At 41.1% G+C, this 11,576-nt stretch overlaps 1 long non-coding RNA gene across 2 annotated transcripts in view; it reads left to right on the top strand.

Annotated features, from left to right (window-relative positions):
• The first annotated feature begins 4,716 nt into the window (after window positions 1-4,716).
• LOC107544889 (uncharacterized) overlaps window positions 4,717-11,576 on the top strand; it is a 97,093-nt gene continuing 90,233 nt past the window's right edge. For both annotated transcript variants that reach the window (XR_015715442.1, XR_001603953.2), the window contains exons 1-2: window positions 4,717-5,098; window positions 11,165-11,246. This is a non-coding gene — a long non-coding RNA (uncharacterized LOC107544889). The remainder of the gene's footprint in view (window positions 5,099-11,164; window positions 11,247-11,576) is intronic.

Below are 11,576 nucleotides of genomic sequence, written 5' to 3'. Positions count from 1 at the left end.
TACCAGTCTCAATGTGGCTTCTTCTGTAAATCCTTGGTTATAAGACTTTTCTTCAGCTAGTCTCAGTTGGTTATTCAGATTGATTGCTCTATATTTTAGTTGTAATTCCAGTTTGGTCCTAGGAAGAGGTGAATGTAGCATCCACATACTCTGCTGCCATCTTGGATCCCTCCTCTCTAAAGACTTCTCTCTAATTTAAAAAGTCCATATAGTTGTAAGCATAGCACATCCTAATGCAATTTTTAAAAATTAAGAGGTATGGGAGGGGAGGTGGGAGAATATATGAGTGGTAACTCTCTTTCAAAACCCCTCTAAAATTGAAATATGTTTCAAGAAATAAAATACACAATGATCCTAAAAAATAATTTTGATGAAAATTCATTTAATAAAATGGTGGGCCAAACTAAATATATCCCTGGGCCAGATTCAGCTCAGCCACATCCCTTTTCAACTTCTAGTTTATGGGATACATTAATCAAACTTCAGAATGTCTGCCTAGCCAAGGGTGGGTCACGGTTTCCCCAGGGTCAGCATGAGGAGGGCAGAGTGGAGAAAACCGATGTCCACACTCCATCCTTGAGGTGACTGGGGTCACCCTGAACTGTGGTTTCAAGTTTCCCTCCTGTGAAGCTCATGTTGAACCCACACTGATCACTCTTCCCCTCAAACCCTTTTATACTTAGATTCAGCACTTGCTCTAACCCTTGGTGTTTATTTCATAGCATGTGAGATTCTGAAGGAAAGGAACACTCAAAAACTTTTCTGGAAGCTTTTCACATTGCTTGATAGAACTCATATATATGCAAATGGTGTGTAAATTGTAAAGCACTCTATAAATGTTAATGATTTTCATTGTGGTTGCCAGTAGATGTCTTGCTACTATTGCCTGCATGAATGGTGGGTTAAGCCTAGAGGCCTAAAGACCAGTTGCAATCTTTTATTTATTTATTTTTTTGGTATTTTCTTTTATTAGTGAAAGACCAAGGGAGCACTACTAGAAAGTTACCACCTCCCTTTTGGAATCGCTGCACTGCTTAGTTATTATTGATGAGCAAAGTGGCAGATGTGGCTAGTTTTCATCAAGGTCTGATTTACCCCTGTTCCAGACACCTGCAAGGATTGTACATCCTGTCCTCTTGGAGTTAGACATGAAGCATGACTTGCTTCAACCAGTGAAATATGAATGGGAGTGCCATGTGTCACTTCCCAGAGGACACCGTTAATGAGTAGTGCTCAACTCTCCAGCTTCTTTTTCCTGCCTCAGAAAATATGGAAATATTTACTGATACGGAGAGGTGATGGTGAGTCATCACATGGAGGACAGCTGCCTGCAGAGTGGCCCTGACCCCTAAGATGTATTTCATGCCACCAAGATTTGGTTTAGGGATTGTTTCCATAGGTTAATCTCAGGTTATTTTGACTGATATAATATATATACATACATATCTATGATATATGTTATATAACAGATATATGATATGTTACATATATGTGTTATATACACTTATTATATACACACATATATATTAGACCATTATATATATAATTATTTAACAGGCCATTATATATTTAATAAACTTTTTAATAAGCCATTTTATGTTAGATGTATAGTATCCCTTATATATGTGTACTATATATATGTATTAGGCCATTACTTAACAAAAAGTTACACTATGCTATGGAAGAGCACAGGCTTTAAAGTTGACCTCCAAGCCTCAGTTTCTGCACTTTTGGGATGTAGAACAGTGACTAGGATCAACTTCTTTTGGCTGAGTGAAACTGAGGAACTGAGGTTTTCAGTGTGTGTATAAAATATGAATCCATTCAGCAGGGTGAGGCAGGCAAGGTGCCTAGGGCACAAAATGCAAAGAGGGACCTACTATCAGGCCCTTGCCAGAATGGACACATGCCTGTTGAACTATCTGTCACTCCCTGGGCAGGAGATCAGAAGCTTCTTGCTGGTCAGAGCTGTGTTGGCTTCATCTTCCTCCAGGGCCTCGTCCCTTGAGTGGTACGTAACATGGTTCTCATTTATAGAGAGACAGACCAGCACTGTTTTTTCCTGCAATCAGAGCGAGAACTGATACTTCAACAAAAATTCCACTGCTAGTCCTGGACCACCAACTTCTTTAGAAAGTTGCTGTAGCTTTTGCCTCTCAGTGTGTTAGCTGTGATGCTTTGAAACAGAGGGGCTCTTGGGGTCAGGGGTCAGGCTGGGTTATCAGGGGTGTTCGGTGATGTCTTTTGAGTTCAGATCCACTGTTGTTGGCAAGCTCTCAATCCACTTTGGACTGTTGTCAATGGAAGAGCTGGAGGCAATATTTACCCCAACCAGGCACAATTCCAAATTATTGGATAAACTAGACTAAACTAAGACTCATGGAAAAAAACTTGCCAGTGCCTTTTAATAGCTGAGTCAGTTTAGAGGTTTGGAGGCAAAACTATTAGTGTTCTGCTACCAAGCAAAATAGAGACAGACTCATAGATAGAGAGCAGGCAGACAGCTCTGGGGGGCAGGGTGGGGAGTGGGTGGAGGGACTGAGCAAAACAGAAAAAAAGAGAAAACTCGTGGACATAGACTACAGTATGGTGACTGCAGCAGTGAAAGGGGATGGGTGGAGGTGGTAGAGGGCATGGAGGGGATAAAAGGTGATGGGGAAAATTAAATTAAATTTAAAAACCCCCCAAAACTATTAATGTTCTAGACATTGCACTTAGAAACATTCCAAACTCATCAGGTTAACATGTAATATAGATCACTGGTTTTGCTCCTTCTCTGTCCTTTCTTCCCCAGCACTTGACCGATTCTCTTGGCAAAAAAAGGGAGCGAGAACATTTCATCCATTTGTTTTGCTTTCTGTCACCTGACCAAATACATGTGCACTAAGAAGTGAACTTGGGGAAAGGCATCTGGCTTACTTAGTTAATGTAGAGGCTCAGCATGTCAAGCTAAACAGTCCAACCAATGTTATGGATTCTCTACACCAAGATTACTATCATCCTAGATAAGTAGGCAAATATCATTCCATTTCATAGACACATGTTTCTGCTGTCATGTGATACTTGAACTTCAAAGAATGTTGAATTCTGCAAAATCAAGCAACTAAAAGAACAGGGCTTATCTTTACCTTTGCATCTTTGTAACTAGACAGCACAACACAATCATCATAAAAATGCTAACACATTAAAAAAAGACATTAAGTTTCTAAAAAATAAAAAATATGACTAAAATATTGGACTTTACCTCTAAAACAAAGATGAAAGTAGCTCGATTGAAGGGGATCCAAGGCAAGGAGGGCTTGCTGGGTTCTGGAGACAAGAGGCAATGCACCAAGTTTGAGGAGAACCAAGCAAGATGCTTTTGCTATACACAGCACATGGCTGAGTGGAGCAAAGGGGAAGAATTGGGCTGAGTGGGCATCTCGTACAGTGCTGATTCCTTCGTGGCTACGACTTTCTGTCTTCTTGGTGTACTTGCTGTTCAGTGATGCTCAACTCTAACATACTGGGACAAATCATGTATGAACTCATGTCACTCCTACTTACATTATCCCATTATTTATTAATCACACATGAAATAGTTTATGTTCTAGAAATATGCATTATGGCAGACCTGACTAGACTGTGTTTATATTCAGACATGAACTGTTATGATTGAGATCAAGGGAATTTTCAAGGAGCACGAACAAGTTGAATATTGACCAAAGGGACTCATACAGTCTCTATTCAACTTTTTGCATATAATTTTCTCTTACGCAGAAGGGAAACTTACACGATCTTTTTGTATTGACTTGTATAGTATTATTTCATAAAAGAAACTTCTCTCTCTTTTTAAAGCATTAAATTTATGAAACAAATGAGTTAAAATAGTTTAAATAAGGTTAATGAACATTTTTAGAGTAGATGGATTCAGATTTGAATAAGGGAAGGAGGTTTGGCTTCTCAATTTCTCTTATTTTAGTCACCATTGGTAGAAAAAATGGTTATCCTGAGGCATCTAGATATTTTAGGAAAAACAAGATCCTAAGCTTTTTTTTAAGCTATTTTGATTCCTGGCAAAATCCCATATATGTTTGCTGTTTTTGGTTTAGTTTTTGCTGAACACTTTGCCTATTAACTTCAAAATTGAAGTGTAGTTCAAGGGAGATTTAATCAGCACAATATGTTTCTGATTATTTATATATAACTCAGCAAAATGGTGTTTGGTCAGTTATTTATTTATTTGTTTTTCATTTCTAATTTTCATGGAACCTCATGAATTTTTTTCGCCATTTCCTCTCTTTGGCTTTCATTTCATGAATGTCCTTTTCATGAACAAAAACATTTGCATTTTGAGAGGCTCAGATTTTGTCAGAACATCAATATTCCCAAAGTGGGACACGATGAATTTCCCATAAGGAATGTTGGGGTTGTTTACAAGCTGGAGGCGGGGCTTGGAAATCTTTTACTGCTTCTCCTGTTTCTTGACTTGCCCTTTTGTTGGTGGTTCTTAAAGCTAATATGGTTGCTTTGGTATTAGGAATAATGGCTTTAGACACAAAAACAACAGTAAAAGCAATGCTCCCATTTCTTTTAACCCCCTGTTCCCTGCACAAACACTGAAACTCAATATCTCGTCATTGCTTTATAAAAAAGAGTAGCTCCAAAGTAACACAATGAAAGAATCTGAAGTATTTTGCATGGACTAAAAAAGTAAAAAGAGTACTTATGATCTGTCAACTTTGAGGTAGTATTAAGATCTGCTGGGCAGTTTAACTTAGTTTCCTCCCTTAATTCTTCCAAATGTCTTCTTTTATCTAATTCTCCTGTCATTCTGACTTCCCAAATGAACTAACTCAGCTCTTCCAGATTTTGTGACTTTGACAAGTGTCAGGAGCTCTTTGCTTCCAGGCTGCTGGATTGGAGTGCTGTTCTCAGCAGGAACCGTAGGAGGACAGCTGGTCTCCGAGAGACTCTGGTGGGTCTATGGCTCTTCAGAGAGGCTCAGGCCCCCGCTAACAGCCTTCATCTGCAGCAGACAGGACTCTGAAGCTTGCACTTGTCCATCAGCTGTCTCAAACAGCTTCTCCAGAGGCTTACAGAATGCTGGTGAATTCAGGTGGGAATTGGGATCTGAGGGGGGTGGGGTGGGGCAAACCCAAGAGGGCAAAATATGGAGATGTAGCATTTATTCTTTGCTTAAAATGATCCAGCTTTGCCCACAAAATGTAGGCTCATTTTTTCCCCCACCCATGAAATGCATTTTCTCAGATAACACCCACTCACAAGCTGAAATCTTGAATCATTGCTGGTTTTATTTACATGTACTTCCTAGCTTTGATTTATGATATGGTTTACTTGGGTGTAAACTGTATTTCCTTCAGCCTTCAGCAATGCACATTATTTCAACTAAATAAAATTAATAACTTGTTTCATTTCCAGATTCACTGCCTGGGGTGGGTTGGAAGGTTGAAAAAAACAGAAGGAATGCAATTATATAAAACCCAATTCAAGAATAGGATTATATATATATATATATATTTTTTAAATTTATTATTATTATTATTATTTTAAATATATCTTTATTGATTTCAGAGAGAGGAAAGGAGAGGGAGAGAGGGAGAGAGATAGAAACATTAATGATGAGAGTGTCACCGATTGGCCGCCTCCTGCACGCCCCCGACTGGGGATAGAGCCCGCAACCTGGGCATGTGCCCTGATCAGGAATTGAACCCCGATCGCTTGGATCCTAGGTCGACGCTTAAACGCTGAGCCATGCCCGGCTGGGCTATTTTTATTGTTGAAAGTATTACAGGTGTCTCATTTCCCCCCCAATTGACCCCCTCCACCTCACTCCCACCCCCTCAGGCCTTTACCCCATTATTGTCTGTGTCCATGGGCTATGCATTATATGCATATAACTTCTTTGGTTAATCTCTTCCCACCCTCCACCCCCCTTCCCTCTTCCCTCTGAAATATGATCGTCTGTTGCATGAGTCAGTGTCTCTGGATCTATTTCGTTTGTCAGGTTCTTTTGTTCATTAGCTTCTTCTTAAAGAAGACCCCTCAACTTTTCCTGTCGTGCTGGTTTGGTGGTGATGAACTCCTTTAGCTTTTCCTGTCTGAGAAGCTCTTTATCTGACCTTCAATTCTAAACAATAGCTTTGCTGGGTAGAGTCATCTTGGTTGTAGGTTCTTGCTTTTCATCACTTTGAATATTTCTTGCCACTCCTTCTGGCCTGCAAGGTTTCTGTTGAGAAATCAGCTGAGAGTCGTATGGATGCTCCCTTGTAGGTAACTAACTGGTTTTCTCTTGCTCCTTTTAATGTTCTCTCTTTGTCTTTAACTTTTGGCATTTTAATGATGATGTGTCTTGCTGTGGGCCTCTTTGGGTTCCTCTTGTTTGGGACTCTCTGTGCTTCCTGGACTTGTAAGTCTATTTCTTTCCTCAGGTAGGGGAAGTTTTCTGTAATTAATTTTTCAAATAGGTTTTCAATTCCTTGCTCTCTTTCTTCTCCTCCTGGCACCCCAATAATATGAATGTTGGGCCGTTTGAAGTTTTCCCAGAGACTCCTTATACTATTTTCATATTTCTGGATTCTTTTTTCTTTCTGCTCTTCTGGTTGGGTGTTTTTTGTTTCCTCATGTTCCAAATTGCTGATTTGATCCTCATTGTCCTCTACCCTACTATTGATTCCCTGTAAATTATTCTTCATTTCAGTTCATGTAGCCTTCATTTCTGATTGGTACTTTATTAGGTCATCTATGGTCTCACTTGTTTTTGTAATAGTCTTACTAATATCCTTGAGCATCCTTATAACCGTAATTCTGAACTCTGTGTCTAGTAGCTTGCTTGGTTCTATTTCATTCAGTTCCTTTTCTGGAGATTTCTTTTGTTCTTTCCTTTGTGACATATTTTTCTGTCTCTACATTTTGGCTGCTTCCAGGTGTTTGTTTTTATGTATTAGGCAGAGCTGCTATGTCTCCTGGAATTTGTAGAGTGGCTTTGTGTAGTAGGTGACCTGTAGGGCCCAGTGGCTCAGCCTCCCCAGTCACCTGAGCTGGGCCTTTTAGGTGCTTCCCTGTGTGGGCTGTGAGCACTGTTCTGTTGTAGTTGAGCCTTGGTTGCTGTTGGTGTCATTGGGAGGAATTGACCCCCAGGCCAATCAGCTGTGAGGACCAGCTGCAACTACAGCCAGAGAGCTGCTATGCTGGAGACACCCCTATGGAGCAGGATTTACTTCAGTGGATCTTTGGTGTTCACCAAGTGTGCCCCTTGAGTGTCACTCGTGGATGTGGTAGGGATGTAATCCAGCGTGGTTGAGTCTGACCACGAGGTGCACTGTCTCTAAGTCCTCCCGGGAGGTGCAAAGTCAGCCTGTGCCAGTGCCTTGCCCAGGGCCACCCAGCATGAGTTACTCAGCAAACTGTAGTTGGCTGCCTCTTGTGCTGGGCTTGGAGGTGCCCAGGAGAGGCCAAGCTATGAGCCAATGCAGGCTGCCGCTAGTGCCAGGCCTGGGGCCACTTATCAAGCTGTATGGGGCAGCTGCTGCTTGTTTGAGAGATTTTAGGAAAGTCCTAAGCATGGGGCTCGAGAGGCCACTTGCACAGAAAAGCCCCTGGAAATGGCCTGGATGAGCTGCAGGTGGGGAGGGGCGGGGCCTCCGGGGATCACGGGGCGGGGCCAAAGGTGAGAGTCAGGTGCTGGCGATTCAAATATGGCGCCTGCCTGCTGGCTGTGTGCGGGGAGGACTCGCCACAGGAGCCATGGCCTCTGCCAGCCCTTCTGCCTGGGAGGAAGCCGCCCCTCCAGCTCTTGCCCGGATTTCAGGCAGGTTAGTTCCTCCCCAAGTGTCCCGGGTCCTTTCAAGCTGGGGCTGGGGCTCAGAGGGAGCGTCTGAGTGAGTCCGTCCCGGGCCCTTTAAGAGGAGCTGCTGGGGCTCCCGCAGCCTCTGTGACCCTCAGCGACAGTCCCCACTGGTTTCACAGCCCAGAGTTGTGGGGATATCTCTTCCTGGCCCTGGAGCCCTGGGCTGGGGGCCTGCTGTGGGGCTGGGCCCCCTCACTCTTTCAGGAAACCCCCACCGCCGAGATTCCCTCCCGGGTTTACCCCGCGGCACCGGGTGTGGGCCCGTGGCCGCGTGTCCGGGATTCAGCCCCGACCCGCCCGCGTCTCCGCCCCTCCTCCCGGTCTCGGTGCTGCTTTAGTTCCCTGGTTGTGGGGCTCCTGTGTAGCCAGATCTCAGGAGGCTCTGAGTGACGGTGGTTCTGTATTTTAGTTGTGATTTTGATGTGGTTGCGGGAGGCGGCGGGTACAGCTGTAACCTGCCCGCCGTCTTATTTCTCCCAACTAATATTTTAAAATAACAGGTTTAGTGAGATATATTTCACATACCACAACAATTCAGTAATTTTTAGTGTATTCATGAAGTTGCGCAACCATCACCACTATCTAATTTCAGAACATTTTCATTGTCCTAGAAAGAAACCTGGTACGTTTTAGCAGTCACTCCACATTCACCTCTCCCTCTAGACCCCTATTTTTGTCCCTATGGATTTGCCTATTGTGGACACATTATATGAATAAAGTTATACAATATATGTGTTTTTTGTGTGTGACTGACTTCTTTCACTTAACATGTTTTTAAGCTTCATCCATGTTGTAGCATGAATCGGTACTTCACTCCTTTTTTTGTTGCTGAATTATATTTCATTTTCAGTATACACACATACATATACATACACATTTTACTTATGCATTTATCAGTTAATAGATATTTCAAGACATTTTTGGTTATGACGAATAATGCTGCTATAAACATTCATGTACAAGTTCTTGTGTGAACAAATGTTTTCAATTCTCTTGGTGTATATAAACTAGGGGTGGAATTGCTGGGTCATGCGGTAACTCTGTGTTTAACCTTTGGAGGAACTGATTGTTTTCTAAAGTAGCTGCACCATTTTATATTCCTACCTACAGTGTAGGAGGGTTCTAATTTATCTACATCCTTGCAAACACTTGTTATTGTCTTTCTTTTTAATTTTAGCCATTCTAGTGGGTATGAACTGGTACCTTTTTGTGATTTTGATTTGCATTTCCCTAATAGCTAATGATGTTGAGCATCTTTTCATGTACTAGTTCGCTATTTGTATTTCTTCAGATAAGTGTCTATTCAAACCTCTTACACATTTTTAAATTGAGTCATTTGTCTTTTAATTGTTGAGTTGTAAGAGTTCTTTATTATAATAAGAGATAAGTCCCTTATATCTGATTTGCAAATATTTTCTCCCATTCTGTGGACTGTGTTTTCACTTTCTTCGTGGTTTCTTCTAAAGCACAAAAGTTTTTAATTTTGATGAAGTCCAATTGATTTATTTTTCCTTTTGTCACTTGTGTTTTTGGTGATTTATCTAAGAAATGATTGCCTAATCCAAAGCCGTGAATATTTACTCCTATGCTTTATTTTAAGAATTTATAGTTTTAGATCTTACATTTAATCTTGGATCCATTTTGCTTTAATTTTTGTATATGGTACAAAGTAGGGCTCTACCTTCTTTCTTTTGCAGTAAACATCCAGGTGTCCCAGCACTATTTGCTGAATAGACTATTCTTTCCCATTAAATTGCCTTGGCATCTTTGTTGAAAATCAAGGTTATATCTGGACTCTCAATTCCATTCCACCGATCTATGGGTCTGTCATGCCAGCACCACACCATCTTGATTGTTATAGTTTTATTGTAAGTCTGAAGTTGAGAAGTATGAAGTCCTTCAACTTCTTTTTCAAGATAGTTTTGATTATTCTGAATTTGTTGCACTTCTATATGAATTTTAGATCAGCTGGTCAATTTTTGCAAAAATGGCAGCAGAAATTTTGATTTGTTTTTTAAAAAAGAGATCATGCCCAGCTAGTGTGGCTCAGTGGTTGAGCATCGACCTATGAACCAAGGGGTCACGATTTGATTCCCAGTCAGGGCTTGCAGGATCAATCCCCAGCAGGGGGCTTGCAGGAGGCAGCTGATCAATGACTCTCTCTCATCATTGATGTTTCTATCTCTCCCTTCCTCTCTCTAAAATCAATAAAAACATATTTAAAAAAAAGAGAGAGATCATGACTCAACCACTACCATTACAGTTATCTTAAAATACAAGAAAACAAACTGATTGTGAAGTGTGTGTGTAGGGACCTAGAGAGGAAGAATAAATTGTAGTGCATGTTTGGAATCAGGGAAGTCTGGGCTCCTTCTAGGTGCACCAATTACTAATATGATTTTGTATAAGTTATTTAACTTTTCTGTTTCCTCATAAAAATTATAAAGTTGGAGTAAAAATGGGTGCATTGTAGGGTGATTATAAACATCAAGTCAGGTAACCTGTTTTTTTATGCTCCTGGCAGAGTGCCCAGTATATAACAGCAATTATTATTGTTATTGGACATTTATCACTTCTGTTAAGAAGAGAATTAAGAGACATGAGACAAATTATAGACTTAATTACACAGATAAGAAATAAAAGAGAATTCTTGGCACCAACTTGTAAATAGCTTGTTAAAATAAGACTTGGATTCCTTACCTGATGGAATCCAAATGATCAAGAAGCCACAGTGTGGGGCATTTAAAAGTACACTATTGCTTGAAAAAAGGAGAAAATAATATACCAGAAAAAAATAATATAATCTGAGGTCTGTGCAGGTCCAAGCTATAATACCAAGGTGTTGTCACAGTGGAACTTTCTAGAAGCCAGATGATGTGTGATGTCATTGCTCTGATGGCTAATTGTGGGCTTCTGTATTCTTGGGTTTAGATTTTTTTTGTTTTAATAGCAAATATAGTAAATATCAAAAGACATATCCCTTATGAACCAAAGTTCTTTGGGGTCCTCCATAATTTTTTAAAGCTGAAACGGGTTCTGAGATCAAAAACTTTGAGAACTGCTATAATAGACAAACTCTTGGATAACAACACAACATACTTTTTGAACACCTTCTAAATGCCCAACACAGTGCTAAGTACTTTCCTTGCATCATCTCATTGAAGCCGGACGACAAGCCATTGTTGTACCTCATTTTAGTGAAGAGAAAACTGACCCTGAGAGGGATTAAGTAAGTTGTTGAGGGTCACATGGCTGATCAGTAGCAGAAGTAGGATCTGAAACCATTGCATTTTCTTTCTTGGGCTCTGTTTAAAGATGCTGTAGCCTTGGAGATTCAAAGAATATTTAACTTCACAGTGAACCTCTGCTCTGGGATCTGAGGAGCTGAAAGTCTGAGGTATGTACTGAGCACACTTTTATATGCCAATTTTGCATTATGAATCTCTAGCTAGCTGATTGGAAGAAAAAGCTGAGGCCAGGATTGTGTCCATAATATTCCCAGAGATCTTGCCTTGACACTCCCAGCTCTTTCAGAGAGGGGTTTGTTGGCTGCCCTCTGTCTTTACCTCTGTAGATTTATGAGCTTTTGACTGCAGCTGAGGAGGGCTGGCCAGTACCGCGAGCCCTGCTGTGGGGGCTGATTAATCATGAACTTCCAAGAGAAACTTGGGGGAGAGAGTAGGACAGCCAGGGAGGTTAGGACAGGGCTGCGTCCCGTCACGTCAGC

The sequence above is a fragment of the Miniopterus natalensis genome, chromosome 12, assembly GCF_054644295.1.
Source record: "Miniopterus natalensis isolate mMinNat1 chromosome 12, mMinNat1.hap1, whole genome shotgun sequence".
Lineage (NCBI taxonomy): Eukaryota > Metazoa > Chordata > Mammalia > Chiroptera > Miniopteridae > Miniopterus > Miniopterus natalensis.
Note: the sequence above shows the minus strand (reverse complement) of the source record. Positions and strands in the feature narration are given on the sequence as shown.